The sequence below is a fragment of the Nyctereutes procyonoides genome, unplaced genomic scaffold, assembly GCF_905146905.1.
Source record: "Nyctereutes procyonoides isolate TBG_1078 unplaced genomic scaffold, NYPRO_anot_genome, whole genome shotgun sequence".
Taxonomy (NCBI): Eukaryota; Metazoa; Chordata; class Mammalia; order Carnivora; family Canidae; genus Nyctereutes; species Nyctereutes procyonoides.
This window is the reverse complement of record NW_026575144.1, coordinates 13,815,193-13,832,981: the sequence shown is the minus strand read 5'-3', so window position 1 is coordinate 13,832,981 and position 17,789 is coordinate 13,815,193. Positions and strand designations below refer to the sequence as shown.

Below are 17,789 nucleotides of genomic sequence, written 5' to 3'. Positions count from 1 at the left end.
TTTCTCTCCTGTGCAGGTAGGAGATCAATAGGCTGGAGATGGGCTCTTATGAGAGTCACTAGTGCTGAAATGGAACCAGTGGCTGAGGAAAAAGTCAACCTGCTTTAATGAAGTACGTCCCCCTGAGAAGCAGAGGGACACAGCACCAAGCACTGGTTCAACAGGTCCTGGAAAATAATGGCTGCTGGGTTTTAACCTTTTTTTGCTACTTCTACTTCAGCATGACATGTTTTGAGTTTTTCTAAGTGTCAGAAGCTGAACCAGGAATACTTTTTATAACACATGACCCAACAGCATTTTTATCAGAGAGGAGAAGGCATGGCATATCTGGCAGACCTTTTCTTGGCTTTCTAAGAGAAGTTGGAGCTCAGACTTTGTGCTCGTGGGCTGATATGGAATCTGTTGGTGCCATCAGAGTCCTAGAATTGACTCCCACAGCCATAGCAGATGCCTGCATTCACCTGCTGGCCGGCCTCACTTTCTTCCCAGTGGGTGGTTATTTGCTTTGGTCTTAGGAGTGGTAGAAAGAAGCCTACTTAGCTCATGACAAGGAAGAAGCTTCTAGTAATAGTTTGACAAGAGAAGAACTAGGCGCTACAACATTGCACCTGCTTTTGTTCTCCCATACCACCTTTTAGGTATCTGGGATTTTGTCAGTGTAGAAAGATGGCTGGCAGAAATTCCAAAAATGTGATCAATTTGGTGAGCAGCCCTCCCTCTCTGTTTCAGGTGTCTCCCATCATGGCAGTGGAAAGTCCCAGGCTTGAGATTGAGGCCTGGATCAATAACCAGAGTGCTCTCTACATATGTCATTGTGAAGGGCAATGGCATTTTGGCAAAGGTCAGTGGCCAGAATGGCAATCTTCAGAGCCCAAGCTACGCAGGGGAATAATGCAGTGTACCAGGAGATATTTTATATAGCTGTCTCGTATATCCACTCCACAGATATTCAAGAATAGTATAATGGGATAGCTAAGTTACACTATCGGGATTCCAAAAGGCCTTTAGCCTGACTTTTGTCCCTTTATCATGCATGTTATCTGCTGTCCTTGGACTTTCTCAGAGAAGTATGTGCAATATCTTGACCTATAATTTATTTGCTAAAGCTGGCTACAGGAAGGCAGAGCTCCTGTTGCTGAGCCCAGCTTGGAGAGCAAAGCACTGAGAGGGGGCTGCACCTTGCTAGGAATCAAGGCATTTCTCTGTAATGGGCTGGACTCAGTTCTACTTAGGGCTACACTCCATGGGCTTCAGAAGTTCAGAGTCAACCCTCTATTGCTGTCCCCTTCATGGAGGTCCCAGGTTTCTCTTCCTCCAGGGCTTCCTCTTCTACCTCTAGCTCCCCAGAGGTACCCTGAAAATCTGTGCCCCTAACCCTGTAGGCCCCACTCCCTCACATCTCCACAGTCTTTTATAATACTTCTTGGATCAGTGTCTCTTCCAATAGACCATTGGTTTCTACCTGGAAGAAGGAGCGTGTATCTTAGTCACCTTTGCAGCCACCAGGACATAGGACAGCGCCTGACTCAAAAGTGTACTCAACAGATATTGGTGAATAAATCACATCACTTAGCTCTTCGTATTTAGGCATATTTTGCCAATGCCAGTACATTTATACTACTAGAAGGTTTAGCAAGTGACTATTGTAGAACTGTAGACTATCAGTTCTGGCAGGGGACGTGAGAGACTCAGCTTCCTTATTTTAGATGCAGGCAAGCTCAGGTAGTGATGGGTTTTGTCCAGGGCTGGGGAGCTGATTAGTACAGCTAGAACCAAGGGATTCTGATTCACTTGGTTCTGCCTAGAACCAAGGGATTCTGATTCACTTCCCCATTCTCTGGATTTATTTTAGTGAAACCTTAGTGGTGGCCGATGTGCCAGGTAAAGTAGACAATCTTTATCATGGAATGAGTAGCTCTTGACCCACCCTGCTGGCCAAGACAGAACGAGAAAACAACGCAGAGCCTTTTACAATGATTCCCTTGCCATTTCAAGCTCAGTGACTATAAAAGGGTGTGTACGTGCGTGCATGCGTGCGTGTGTGTGTGTGTATTGCTGAGTGCAAAGAGCCTGCCTCTCTGGATTTTGCGGGAATGGGCTTGTGGATTTAGGGTATATTCCCTGCAACTAATTATGCAGATATATGGGCAATGCTCTTTGCTATTTTCAGGAGATGTGTCAAAGATATTTAAAATCATGGGCATAAATTTATCTTTATAAAGAAAAACTCATGGAAGTTAGCCGAAAGGCTACCCTCTTGACTTTATCAACATATTTCTGCTTTTAAAAAACAGCTTTCTTCAAACTGAAGAGATGTAAAGATTTGTGTAATTCAGCGTCAGATGAACAGGCTGTGTTTTCTTGATCTTGAACCCAGAGTAAAGCAAAGATGCCACAAACTCAAGAGGGGCTGAAAAAATCAGTGTTCTTACTAAGAAGAATACTTTCCCAAGAGCTGAAATGAAATTCTGCTGTCTCTCAAGAGCAGAAATACTAACAGGCTAGGGCCAATTCCATAATGAGCCATCATGGAAAGAGCTGATTTATATTAACTGTGCATCTTTTTGAGGCTGGCAGTAGGAGACTGGTATATGGATGTGTGTCTACTGATTTTGAAGGTTATTTTCCTCTTTGTGTGCATGTGTCTGTCTGTTTCTCCCTTATACACGCAGCCAGAACTGTTCGATCCAAATGAACAGCAGAGATTTCTTTAGATTTCTTTAGAAGAAATAGATTTCTTTCTATTTTGGATGGATATCCATGGCGCACACTGATAGATCCTTTCAGAAATAAATTAGATTGGACCTTAGGAGCTGTCTAAATCCATATTGGTTGGCCCTGCCCTATTGACTTTGAAGAAGTCACTGGTGTTTCCCTGAGATTCAAGGATAAAAAAAAAAAAAATGACTGAGAGAAAATTGTTCTTGTTTTGGGGTATTTCTCTAGCTTAGAGAAAACTCTGGGGTACAACGGAGTTCCTGCTCTGGTTTCTTCTCACACTAGACTCAGACTTGCACCCAAGTAGCTGTTGTTCTCAGGGGTCCTGTTCACTCCAGAGGCTTCTTGATGGGCCTTTCTGTTTCCTATGTCACTGTAATTCCTATTTACGGTTCCTTTCTGTTCACCCAGAGTCCACAAGCACCCAGTTCCAGCCAGCTCTTGTTGTGTGAGACAGTCTACATTTTCTAGGAAAGTGAAGGTTTTCAAAGTAAAATAAGCCCATCTGCTATGGGAGGCAGAGGTGTCTCAAGGCAGGATCTTGCTTGAGCACCCTTTTTGGAAACCTGATAATAATAAAACTTGGGAGTCTTTTTTTTTTTTTCTTTTGGAGCACACATTGGTTTTAATCTATTGGGGGCAGTCTAAAAATGTTACTTTATTCACTTTTTAAAATAACTATTCTGTTTACATGGAAACATCTCAATGAAATACATATTACACATCTAATCATCTTTTCAGTATTCAAAACTAATTAAGACCCTTTTAAAATGGTTATGTGACAGAAGACAAAGTAAGAATTAAAAATAATCATATGCGGATTTTGGAGATTTAAAATCTGTCAGCATAAAGTTACGACACTTTTCAAGAGAAAGCAAAAATTGTTCATAACCTACAAGGGGGGAAATCTTTGAAATTTGCCTCTCTAGTCTTAAAAAAAGCAAAATACAGAAAAAAAAGAATGCCATGTGGAAATGTCCATTATTTTTTCCTAGCAGCATTACTAGTCACATAATCATAAACTGATTGTGAAAAATTACTGTCACAGAACTAAGAAAGTAAGAAATTTCTATAAGCATATTATGATTTACAACGAAACCTACCTACCTTTAACTTAGGCCTTAGGAATCTTACACTGAACAATTAATAAGCCATATGTCTCTAGGTCTTGGTTTTTTCATCTGTGAAATGCAGGACCATTTCAGACAATCCTTTTACAGTCAATCATCTATAAATATGTGATTTACATCCTAGTGGATCTGGAGCTGGAAATACCTCCCTGGAGCGGAGGCCTGGGCCCTGCTGTAAGAAGGCTCTGGTCTGCAACGTGGCAGGACGATGGGTCAAGCTTGCACAGCTCCTTCCTCTCTGATCCCAGGGGCTGCCCCGACAAGTGATGAGCCTTTATCTGGGAATATTAATCCCAGACCAGTGTGGACCTCAGGCCCCATGCTGCAAACTGTCAGGGCCCTTCCCCTCTTGTGCGGGGCCTTTGGCATGTACCACATACTTGTGTCCAATTCTAACGTCCATCTAGGCCTTCTAGGATGCCCTACAAGCACCACAACCATCTATCAGCTTTGGGTAACAGTTCAGGAAGCAGATGATTTAGCAAACCCAAATCTTCTCAGCCCATGTTCTCCCTGCAAGCCCGGAATCCAGACCCCCACTGGTCTGCAGAGGCCTGCAGACCTCAGGAGCAGATGGCTTCCCTGTTGTCCTCAGTCACTTGGCAGGGATCAGCCTCCACCACTGTTATGCTTGCCAAGGTTCTAAACGTGCTGAGTGGTCAAAACTCGGCACAAAAGGCAGCAGACAGGTGCTAGGGGTATGTCTACAAGGATGGATGAATCAAGGTCTCACAAATCCCTGCCTACCTCATCCCAAGACGTATAAGCACGAGCCACCAGACTTACAGCCAAGCCCAGGCAGGTATGCCTGAGATTGTGAGCTATGGTATCCCTGGAGCCAAGACATCTGGCATCACCCTCTGCCACTCCTCACCTCATGTTCCCTTGTTGCTCTCATCCCGTCTTGAAGTCTGGAGCTCCTTTCTGTCCTTTACACATAGGACTGCCACTGGCTCCCGATACTTTTTGGCTTTTACCTTAAAGTGTATTTGGAAATTACCAGGTCTAACTGTAGTCGTTTCTGCTTCCTGGATGCAAGAATACCCTGATTATGGGTCTTCTTCAATCACAAAATTTCTCTAGTGGCCAGCACTACAACTGCTACTCTCCTGATGCAATCCACCTCCTTCCATGCTCTGCCAAGGTCTGGATGTGTGGTCCCAGGACCAGCAGCACCAGCATCATCTCAGAGCTTGTGAGGAATGCAGAAGCTCAGGCTCTACCTCATACCTCCTCCTCCAGATCAGAATCCGCATTTTAACATGATCCCCTGGGGATCTGTTTGCACATTAATTAGCATTTGAGAAGCTCCTCTAGCCATCTGGATTGGATGGCAAGTATAGCCCATTGCCTTTCTGGCCACAGTGATTAATGTGTTGGGGGAAGGATTAGGCATGTAACCCAAGCTGAGCTCTAGCTTTTAAGTTCCTGGTTCCAGTACCTCCAGATTCTTGAATTTTCTGGTTCATTCCAGCCTGAGGCCAGGTGTTATATTCCTTTATCAAGTCTCTAAGCCTGTACAATGTCTGTTTAGTAAATCCAATTTATCTTTCTTTTTTTTCTTAAGATTATCTGGCTTTATTTATTTCTAACCTTAAAGGGTCCTGGTAAGTGCCCTCATAGTCAGCAGTTGGGGTCTCTGAAGAGCATCAGAGTGAAGAAAGGAAGCTGACATGGCCCTCAGGATCTCCCTTGCTGATGAATGTCCCCACCCTTGACTCCAAGACACAGGGCAGTGAAGGCATCACTTCTGTTCAGGCTCTCCTGCACCATGGAGTCTGTCCTGTGCTTGTAGGACTCAGTTTGCCAGAGTAGAATTACAATGTCTTGGTCTGATGACATTGTATATATGTTTATCTAATGGTTTTCTATACTTTGTCATCTGGAGATTACAATCTTGCATCATTTCTGGAAAGTTTTTCTTACCATTATTCTTTCAAAAATTGCTACTTTCCATTTTGTTTTTTCTAGAGCCCCTATGAGATGAATGTTGTAGCTTTTAATTTTCCTATTTTCTTAACATTCCACTGTCCCTTCTCATTCTTTTTTTTTCCTTTTTTTGGTATTTTTCATCTCTTTATATCTTTGTTTTATTCTGGGTGCTTTCCTCAGAAAATCTTCCCATTCACTAATTTTCCTTTCAGCTGTATCTTGTTTTCTGTTTAACTCATCCATTTCTAGAATGTTTACATAATTAGTTTTCATCCCCCAGCTACAATGCCCCCTCTCCTCCTTCTTTGAACATTTTAAATAGACTTTTAATAAACATCTTTTGGTTTACTTAGTAGTCCTTGGGTGTGAAGTCTACCACTCATTGTGGTGGGTTCTTGTTATTGTTGTTTTTTTGTTTTGTTTTGTCTTTTGTTGTTTGTTTATTTATTATTATTATTATTTTTTACCTTGTGGTTTATAAGTTTTGACTTTGGGTTCATTTTACATGGGAGTTGTTTTTTGCAAAAATACCATGTGTGCTGTACTATGGAGATGTCTTCCTAGGGCAGTATCATGCTTGTTTCTGCATAGATCCTATGGGTTTCCCACCACTTGGGCAGCTTTTTCATTAGTTTCTTAGCTCATGGTCTGGTTCTGTTTGGTTTATGTTAACTGAACTCTATATTTACATGTAGCATGAGTTTGGGGTTCCCATTTCTAATGGGTGACTCTTTCTTCTTATGTATCAAGGGTGGACAGCTTGTTTTTCATGCCTCACCCAAGGTTTTGTTGGCAGTGTTTCTAGTCTCCTCTCACGTATGGAGAATGAGTTGGTGTACAAAACATAAAAATTTTTGAAGCTAGAGAAATGAAGATTAAACCCTGCTTCACTACTTGTCACCAGTGGGGCCATTAGCATCTTAACAGAATTTGATGATTCTTATTTTTCTCATCAAAAAACAGGTATTTTAATAGTAACCTTAGAGGACCATGGTGGTGGTTAAATGCAATTATGAGTTTAGCAATTATCAAAGTGGTTGACATGGTAGAAACTCCTTATATATCATCCTCCCCCACATCCCTCCCTTCAAAGAGGACAGACTTCAATTTAAGGAAACGACTCTGAGGCTTGAGTCTAATCTCATGCTGCCAAGAGTCACAGACTAAAAATGTCCTTAGCATTTTGTACCAAATCACAGTAGACACAGTGATTAGTCTGACTGCATTTCAGAGAGTTTTATTAATAGTCGTTAAACCACAGAACTCACAAGGAATTTTTTTCAAAAGTACTAAAGGTATAATGATTTGTATCTGAGCACTTAATCAAACTTCTACCAAGTTCTGTACTGTAGTCAGCTCAATTTCCTAATGCTGTGAGTTTTACTGCCTTCTTTGTTTTCAGGGGTACAATACTCTGCCTGGGGAAAGGGGTGTCTACACTGTGGCACAGATCCTGCATACTGGAACATTTAGGCAACATAAAGGTTTGCCCCATACCAGTCTCAACATGGACTTTCATCCCAAAGTCATGTAAATGAAGGAACTGGAATTTAAGCTTAGAGTCAAAGTGAATGATCCTATTCAGGTACTGATGTCTTATATCCTAGGGCAAAAGTCTTCACTACACCCCAGCAGCCCTTCATTGATGCCTGTAATGCAGACATGGAGCGAAAACATGTGGTTAAAGGCACAGACTCTGGAGCCAGACTGCCTGGGTCCAAATCCAGGGTAGGATAGTGACTTGGGTCAGTTACATAACCTGGGTCTCAGCTTCATCATCTGGAAAATGGGAGTAATAGTTTCCCCCTCATACTGTTGTTAAATGAATTGCTTGATTATGGTACTTAGATTAGTGCCAGGTGCATAGTAAGCATCAATAAACATTAGCCACTATGATTGTGATTAGTGACTTTAGGCATATAAAGCCCTCTTTCAAGAAAGCTCACTAGGTAACACGTCCCAGGAGAGCATGGATTTGGGTGTTGGGTAGATCTAGACTCTTCTGTTCATTAGCTATGTGACTCCTCTGAGGCATTTAACCTTCTATGAATCTGTTTCCTTTTGTCCAGTATGGGCATAAGGCATGATTTATAGGATTACTGTGAAGGTAAAATAAGAAAGTATGTGGGAAAGGTCAGTGTCTGTCTGGTGCTTCATAAATATTACTTATCCTACTAATGAGAAACCCACTACTTCTAAGGACACCCAGAGAGCTCTGAGGAAATGTTCTTTTTATAGTGATTTATGATCTAGCTCCATATGACTACTACATATGGATCCTAATTCTACCTTTTAAAACCAATCTCATACCTTTTCTATTTAATTAGAAAATCAAGTATTTGGAGGTTTCTTATTTCTTGACTAATTATCCCTGGTTCCTGTAACATCTTGTGGGACTTGATTTTAGGGTCTTCTTGCCACCCACATTACCACTGATTTATGTCTCTCTTTGTGACCCAATACAACATTACTAGTATAATCTGGTCACTGCAAAATTAGACAAAACTGTCAGTTTCTTAGTTCAAATTATTATACTTTATTATGTAATCTGGATTAAATAAAAATCTTGATGACTTCATCGTACAAATAACTCATGTTACAGTTATAATCAATTGAAGTTCTTTTCCCATGTGTGGCTGTTGGGTTGTGGCATCCTCTGCAGCCAGCTCTGCTCCTTGTGGACATGAGGACCCTTTATACTTATTCCTATTAAATTTCTTATTATATTTGACATTGCTTTCTAGCCAGCCAGCCAGATCTTTTTGGATCTTGATTGTATCAAAGAAAACATCATAACCCCTCCTATATTTTGTGTGATTTACAAATTTGACAAATATAACTTTTATGTTTTTACCAAAGTCATTGGTAAGAATGTTGAATAGGACTACACAGTGGGCTAACCCCAGGCCCAGAGAAACTGTCCTTGGAGTTGACATAGTTAATAGACATACATCTTTGGAGGCAATTATTCTAGCCCCCGCAGGTCTTGCTTCCAACCTTATTTCTCCATTTTTCACCCAGACTGCTTATAAAATGAAGCTGCTTTGCTGAAGCTCAGCTACACAGTATCTACTACATACTCTTGAGCTACCACTCAGGAGTCCACACACACACACACACACACACACACACACACACACACACACACACACAAGGCACCCCGTTGACAAGACAGATGCTTAGAAAATATGGGCTGCCTCCTAGCAATCACCCCTTGTGGTAATTTAAAGGCTCACAAACTATCCCTTTACTAATCTAGCCTTGCATCTGGTTTGGGGCCACATGTTACATACAAGTTGGAACATGTAGAGATTTTCTTCTTCCCTTGCCTATCCTTATTCTTTTGCTCCCCACTTATTCCCCAGAGCTTCTCTAAGATCACATGAATTCTTAGCTAGATCTTAGCTTCTCTAAGATCTAACATGAATCATGACCTCACCTGCTATTCCAAAGATACCTTGGAACATCATCCTTTGGTCCAAGTGACCTGGACACTTGTGTTCAGAGGTGGCAGGCACTCTTTCATCTCCTCACTCTGGGCTTTCAGTGGCCTTTGATTCTTTTCTCCTATTCTTTTGCATTTTTTTTTTAAAAGATTTATTTATTTTAAGACATAGAGAGTGAGAGAAGAGAGAAAGCGAGAGATAGAGAATCCCCAAGCAGATTCTGTGCTAAGTGCAGAGCCCAATTCAGGGCTAACCCTACAACCCTGAGATCATGACCTGAGCTGAAATCAAGAGCCAGTGGCTTAACTGACTGGGCCAACCAGGTGCCCCTATTTTGAATTCTTTAACGTGGGAGACAGAATCACAATTAAAGACCTTCTGCCTTCTCTTCTACATCTTCCCACATTCAGTAAGCCATGAGACTAGCCAGGCACATAGAAAGAAGGAGCTCAATTAACATTTGTTGTATGAATTCTATTTGAAACCAAATTAACAGTTCCAGTAACAACTCACACAGGGAGGTAAAGAGTTCAAGGTAAACATTGATGTGGAACACAAGCAAGAGGAGGCAATGTGTGCCATACAGCAAACAGTTGCTTTGTGCATAGACTTAGAGACATCAGACGTACCGGGCATGAATTCTGCCCTTATCACTTTCTACCTGTGTGATCTTGGGCAAGTCCATTTCCTCCTCTGAGCCTCAATTTTTTCATTGATAAAATTTATAAAATTTTGTTGTTTACAACCTAGCTTAAAAAGTTAGGGTCAATGGTTAGTAGTAAGTGCTCCAAAAATGGTATCTGGGACTGCTAGTGCTGTCAATTATAGTTACCATAATCATGGCAATTATTGTGTGCTTAAAAATTCTAGGTACTGAGGGTGATTGTTCTCCTGCTATAACGCCTGGACACCAAACTTTTACCACCAGTCAACTCTTCCATGGAGAGTGCCTGCTCATTGTTGCGAGTGAACAGAATTGAAAGGATTGAACTTCCAGGCCCATATTCTTGGAAGACTGGGTTCTTCTCCCTTCAAAGACGTTTTGCCCTTTCAAGCATTCCAGAATTCAGCTGCCTTTCAGTGGTGGCCCACATTATGGAATCCATTCAATCCCACTGTTATTAGGATCTGCCTTAGAAACAAATGGACTAACCCAATAGTCTGTTGGCCTCCAGCGCTATTTTGCATTCCCTGGGACCTTCAATAAAGCATCAAGTAGATGTAAACTCACAACTACTAGTTAGAAGTGAGTCATACCATTGTTTATTCTTAATCTTTTGTGGAGAAAATGGCAGGAATTAGCACAAAATATCTCTTTTGTGTTTTAAGAATATTTGTTAGACAAGTCAAAGGAGGTAAGGCAGCTTATTCAAAATAGTTCCTGCAAAATTAGGGCTTGGCTTATGGTCATGTGCACTTTGGCCTGGGCTGGCCTGATGGAAGATGGCCATCGAGGCAGTCTTCTATAAGACCCATGGGAAAGCTCTATTCTGGACCCAGGAAAAAGGCTCTCTTTCAAGGACAGACTCAAGTGAAGAGCTTTGTAGAATACCACCAGTTCTACCTCACCCAGATAAAAAGCTAAAAACCCAGAAGAGACCTGTAGGCTCACACAGGTCAATTGTCAGGCTTGTGGATGAAATAAGCATTTGAAGCTCTACTCCTGGCTAGCAATAGAGACTGATGCATCAGTTTTGTGAGTCCTCTGAATGTTTATTTATTCCTCCAGAATTGAGCACAGCTCTAAGTGTCTGGTGAAGGATTTAGGGTTCTTTCTTTCCCGTAAAGAGTAACCAACTGGGGCTTGTATGTATCTGTGTGCAACAACGTCAAATATTGGGAGGGGGCTTTATTCTGCCTAGCTGCTCATGACATAGGGCTGTGAGGCCAGGATGCTCCTCTACACTATGTGCCAGGGAATGCTGGCATCAGAAAAGGACTAAGGGCTTAAACTCAGCCTCAGCCCAGCAGCCAAAGCATGTTCTTTGCTCCCTGGCCAGCACAGTAGCTCTGACAGTAATTTGATGTGATACATAATAGATGAGAAAGTGCTTGGTTGGGCCTTCACAATGCATCATAATCCTGAGAGAAAGTACACAGAGGTCTTCATGCAAACTTGATATGATTGCTTCGCAGGATCTGACAACATAGAGTGTCTCTTTCCAAGTGAAAGGTCAAGCCATTTTGAAGGTCACCCTGGAGGTGTGGGCTATGTTACCACTGACCATAGACCTCCCTCTGGTTCAAGAAAAAAAAAAACCTGAGTTGTCTACTTTGTTTGCATACACTTACTCCATGATGTGTGTCTAAAGATTCTATTTTAAACTACCAGCTATTTTTTTGTTCTGAGACTATTTTAACACTTCATTAAATTTCTGTTTTTCCAATGCAGTATCATAGTTGATGTAGGTTGACTTTATGTCCACTCTTCTCTCTGCCAACTGGGGACAAAGAAGAAACAGAAGCCTCAGACCATGTGGATTAGTTGGCTCAGGCTGCTGTAACAAACTACCACAGGCTGGGTGGTTTAGAAACAGAAATTTATTTCCTCACAGTCTGGAGGCTGGAAGTCATAGATGAAGATGCTGGCAGACTTGGTGTCTCCTGAGGCCTTTCTTGTGGGCTTGTAGACAGCCGTGTTCTCCCTCTGTACTCACGCAGCCATGCTTCTGTGTGTTGGTATGGTATCCTAGCCTCCTTTTCTTATAAGGTCACCACTCTTCAGTGGTTCACAGCCCACTCGTTTGAACTTGGTTGCCTGTTTTGAGGTAGAGTCTAGAGCCTCAACATCTGAATTTTGGGGGCACTCAGATCAGTCTGTAATGCTCACATAAGCCTGGCAAGGCACTCTGCTGTCCCCACCATGACCTGTGTTGACTTTTGCCTTTAAGAGAACATTTGGCACTGAAGACAAATTGCCACACAGAATCTGAAGGTGCTTCCTATCAGTGTCCCAGAGGCCCAGCCACTGAAACAGCACTACAGCATTTCAGTTGGGATGAGGATGATGTAGTGGGGAAGCAAGGCAGCATCTAGAATTGCACTGGGTTCAAATCGTGCCTATGAAAACTGAAAAATATTCAACCTGTCCAAGCCTTGGTTTCTCCATATTTAAGAAGGAGATGTTAACAATACTTACCACCTAGGATAACTGGGTGATTGAAATGGCATAAAGCACGTACATGTGCTTAGCACCATGATGGCACCTGGCCAGTGTGTAGGGATGAGGCTATTTATAATAATGTACAAAGTAAAGAGAATGTCTCCACATTGGGAGGGGCATCCCAGACTATCTAGGGGCCTAGTCACCCTGCTCTCATCTTCCTTTGATTCAGTGCTACCCAACTATTTTCCTGTCCCACTCCCTTCTCAGAAAGCCTGCGGCTCAATTAATACTGAGTTGTGCCTTTTTGGTTGCAAGGGCATTCACTTGTTATTTCCTCCATTGGCTTGGGACAGACTGGCAAAGCCTGCCTAAGCTACAGGGTGAGTTCATTTAATTATGAATCTCACTAGAAAAGCTAACAAAGCCATTAGTTACTCTAATTACTGCTCTTCTCCATACTGTGAATGTGCCCAGGCATCTGAAAGGAGATGGTGAACAAGAGTGAGGAGACTATCACATACAGGCTGTCTAGAAGGATGTCTATTTGTCACCCACAGTGATCTAGTGAACGTCCTGGGTTGGCGTGAAGCCATGAGCTGAAAATGAGCAAGAACCATCTCCATTGATAGTGCACTGGAGAGAATCAAATAAAGAATATTGGCCATCAAAAGGCTAATGTGTTCTATCCTGGAGGGAAGTAGCTCCTGGTGGATAAAGGATCAAGAACTCTCAGGGACCAGAATGATGGTGAGCCAGTTAATGAGCCAGGTGGCTTTCTCACAGCCACTGTCAAGCATGATCATTTGCTACTCAAGCAAGGATGAACTGGGTAATGGTGCCTGACATGCTGGCTAATCCAGGAAAGTCTAACTAATGTGCTGTGAAATAAAAACACATCACTAATTTACATAATGGAGCCAAGCCAAGTTCAGATAGCACAGCCGTAAATGGGACCAATTCACAATTAGCATTTTTGGTCTTTGTTCTCAACTGTAAGACAGTCCATGTTTTTTCTTCCTGTTCTAAACCTCACCTCCACAGGGAGCCTGGACATTTCTCCATCATCCTGCCCACTTCTACTTCTGTGTGGGCTCTGGCCTCTGCTTTCCCTATGCTGGTCTCCAACTCCTGCTCTCCATGCAGGTCTCTGCATGAATGCTCTTCTCTGACCCAAAACCAGTCTTGCCCACTAGCTCTCGGACTCTTACTCACTGGCACAGTGGGCCCAGGAGCCCTCAGCCTAGCCAGGGGTCAAAAATTGGAATCCAGAAGTTCATCTCCCTTCTGTCTTTTCATCTATTTTTAAAAACCACACTAATCAAACCAAACCCTACAAAGAGTTATCTTAGAAGAAAGACATCCAAACAACAACATTCCAGCACTGCTCTTTCCCTCTTCCAAATGATGCCATGTCCCCTTTATAGAGTCAATGACTTTGGCTTCAGCTATTCCCTCCCTTACTTTGTAGTGTCTCTTGCCTTCCAGAAAACCAATACAAACCATGACTCTTGTGTGTCCTAACTTCTAGTCACAATCTTTTTTAGGCAGGTCATATTCACTTGGTTATAATGGCAAGGATGAGAGAAATCTATTTTGAAGGTTATAGAGGGTGGGATCAACATGTGTACCCTCTGTTGTTTCTTCTTTAGAAAAGTGAGATTAGCATTTAATAAGATTTTAGGCTAGAGCCCAAAGCTGGTAATTTAGAAGAGTATTAAAACAAAGGGCCAAAAGTGTGGAAACGCTTTGCCACCTACATAGGACTGATGCACATAGGGCTTTGAGTGAAGGCTGAGCCGGCCCATGTGTCTGGGTGTGAGGAACATTCTCTTTGCTTCAAGATTCTAGTTACAGCACAAAGTGTTTGCCTCCACATTCATATCTCATCCGATCTTTTCTCCTCCTCTTCCCCTTTAGAAAATCACAACAGAACAAAATGTGGTGTGTGGTGAGCTGCCTTCACTCTAAAGTTCCCTAATTAGAAAGCAACAAACAACATGCGACAAATGTTTTTCAAGTGGCCTCCAAACCCCACTGGAGTCCTGTTTCCACCTCCATGATTTCACTGCCCACTGCTCCCTCTCTACAACATTATCCACAGGGACAGGCAGGACTTCTCCAGAGGTCAAGCCCCTGGGATGGAGATCTTTCTTCTTGTTTTCTCTCACACCACCCTATCCCCTTCATAACCTGCTGCACAGGGATGCACTGTTAGTTTAAAATACTATTGAAACCACTGTGACTTTGAGGGCACTGGCTAGCTCAAAAATGGATAGATTTGAGTTGTCTGGCACATGTTCTGCAACTCGGGTCAACTTCATTTGGCTGAAAATCTCTTCCAAGCATCCCTGGTATTATGTGTAGGCTCCTCCTGTGACCAGATCCTGGGAAGTTTCCATCCCTTCTGCTGGTTCATTCTCGCCATCATCTCCTCTGTACCACCAAAAAGGCATTCCTCTTCACTTTCTCTATCCTCAAGAAAGCAGATGGCTTTCCTTCTGGGTCCTCAATCTGGGGAATACAGGTCCCAATTATTTTCTGATAGAGTTTTGCCCTTTGTGCTGTCTGTAGATGTGCTTAACAACATCCCAGAAGCTCTTCTGCTGGAGGTACCAACATCCTTGCCAGCAATTCCAAGTTGTCCTCTGTTCCTGCTCCTCCCCTCAAAGACCCTCTGGGGGATCCCTGGGTGGCGCAGCGGTTTGGCGCCTGCCTTTGGCCCAGGGCACGATCCTGGAGACCCGGGATCGAATCCCACGTCAGGCTCCCAGTGCATGGAGCCTGCTTATCCCTCTGCCTGTGTCTCTGCCTCTCTCTCTCTCTCTGTGACTATCATAAATAAATAAAAAAAATTAAAAAAAAGACCCTCTGGAATGCCAATCTCTCACTGGCTGATACCAGCTCCCTAAACTCAGAGAATTCCATCTGGGGAGGCCCCACCTTGCAGCTACTCTCTGCTCAGATCCTTTCAGCCTTAAGCATCACTGCTCTTAGAGGTTGCGTGGGGTGACCTGCCTCTCATCTTGGCCTCTTTCACCTCTAGCAGTGCTGGCGGGAGGTCAGTAAGCTCACTGACCCCTCTGGGGGTGGGAAGACCATTTGCTATTGTACAGCTCCAAGACTAAGACATTCCCCTTTTAATGAGCCTTTGTGTAGCAACATCATGGTATTAATAATTAGTGATAATAATTATGGGAACTACAAGTCTAAGAAATGGTGGAGCAAGATTTGAACTCAAGATATTGAACTCCACTGTCAGTATTCATAAGCACTGCAAGTAATATCCAGCCTTCTTGGAGAGCACTAATTTTGCCCTCTCAAGTAACTTTAAAAATAGTACAAGTTTGGCCTACCTTGTAAATGATAATGCCCCCAAATATTTGAAAACACTGGAGAGAGACTCTCCCAGAATTTTCTCTTCAAGTTAAGCATTTTAAATTCTCCCTAAAGTCTGCCATATAGTATGGTATCTACTAGCCACATGTAGCTTGTTACATCTAAGTAAAGTGAAATAAAACTAAAAATTCAGCTTCTCAGTGGAACTAGCCATATTTTGCATGTGCAAGTAAGGTGTTCCCAGTGGGGGCTTTGCTAGACAGTGCAGACAAAACATCTCTACCATTGCAGCAAGTTCTATTGGATGTGCTGCTCTATGGGTCATCCAAGGTCCAACTGACCATATATTCTAGACACAACACCATCATGATCATCCTCTTTTGCACATATTCTCAAGAAGTGGTGAACAGACATCAATTAGTTCATACTCTAAATTTTGTCACTCTGGTGAAGAATTTTGAGCAACCATTAGCACTTATGGTCATGCTAAATACAGTGAGTATACCCTTCTAGGTCTGGGGCTTTATTGGAAATTGTATATTAGGTCTTTAAATATTGAACTTAGTTCCAGGGTATAATACCTTAGATCAGGGGGTTCTGTAAGCCATGGCTCATTGCCAAATCCAGCTCAACAGATGGTTTGTGAATAAAGTTTGCCTGACACACAGCCACACTCATTCATTTACATATTACTGTGGCTGCATACTCTCTATAATGGCAGAGTTTAGTAGTTGCAATAGAAACCAAAAGTATTCACTACCTGGACCTTTTCAGGAAAAGTGCTAATGCTGCCATAGGTCTAGATTGATTGCCTCATTAGACCAATATGCTACTGTGGGAGGAGATGTGGAAGAGACAGCATCTATCTGTATAAGAACCGAGGTTCTACTTCTACTGAAGATGCATGTCTCCCACCATTAGGGCCTCTGATTCTTACCAGAATCCTCAAAACCCAGCACTTTTTTGGGTAATAATTCCTAATATATTTAGTTGGGTTAATTAAGGTAACTCAGACTGAATATTCGACAGCTGAAACCAAAGAGCTTAATTTGGAAATGAGTTTATCAGAGAACATCTTCAAAGTAAGTGACCCCCAGAAATTCTGATTTAGCAAGTCTGGCTGGGATCTAGGACTCTGCACTTGAACGAGCTCCCAAAGAGATTTAGATGTAAAAGTGGGCCAAATGTGGCCCACCTGTGGTATTTTGAAATATACTTATCTTTTTTCCTTTCTTTTTTTTTGTTTTTAGATTTATTTACTTGAGAGTGAGAGAGAGAGAATGAGCAGCGAGAGCAGCATAGGGGAGAGGGAGATGGGTCCACACTGGGTGAACAGCTCCAGGCAGCTGCCATGTGGGACTTCAGAGCTGGGGAAGCTTGTGGCCATACAAGCAGAGGAAACTAACCCAGGGGAGAGAATATTGGTTGGTGGCTGGGGATCAGGGAGTGGTGGGAAGAACAAGTGGTTCCCTATGGAACAGCATAAACTGGAGTCAGAAGAACCCTGGGAGTTTGGAGGTTGGGTCCCACTTCTGACTGTCTGGCCTGGGGTGATTGCTTAGCCTACTTGGGCTTTTTCCCTGTCATTAAAACCAGGGAATTGGGTTACATGTACATTCTCCAAAATAACATGCTGTGAAAGTCTGACAAATTTGTGAACACAGAGTTCTGTAAGTCCTCCTCCCCCCACAGGCTCGTGACAGCCTCTCACTGCAGATGGAATCAAAGTAGCCCCTTCCCACAGACTTCAAGGCCCTGTGTTTCCCATTCCCTCACCCCCTGTGCTCTGCTGCATGGCACTGCTTTGTCCTTTCAACTGTCAAGTCTGTTATCGCCCCAGAGTCTTTCTTAATGATTTGCTTCAGAGGACCACATTGTGTGAAGTCACATGAACATGTGTACAGCTGACCCTTGAGTCTGAACTGTGCAGGTCCACTCCTATGCGAATCTTTACGTACAGCGCTGTCCATGTGGTCTCTCTTCCTTACAATTTTTTTCATAACATTTTCTTTTCTCTCACTTTATTGTTAGAATACAATATATAACACATAGATTACATGTAGATTAACAAAATAAACATTAATTGGCTTTATGTTATCAGTAAGGCTTCCAGTCAATAGT

General features: G+C 42.6%; 1 protein-coding gene across 3 annotated transcripts in view; it reads right to left on the bottom strand.

Moving 5' to 3' along the window:
- SLC35F3 (solute carrier family 35 member F3) overlaps positions 1-17,789 on the bottom strand; it is a 126,109-nt gene that overhangs the window by 32,722 nt on the left and 75,598 nt on the right. The gene's annotated exons all lie outside the window — the stretch shown is intronic.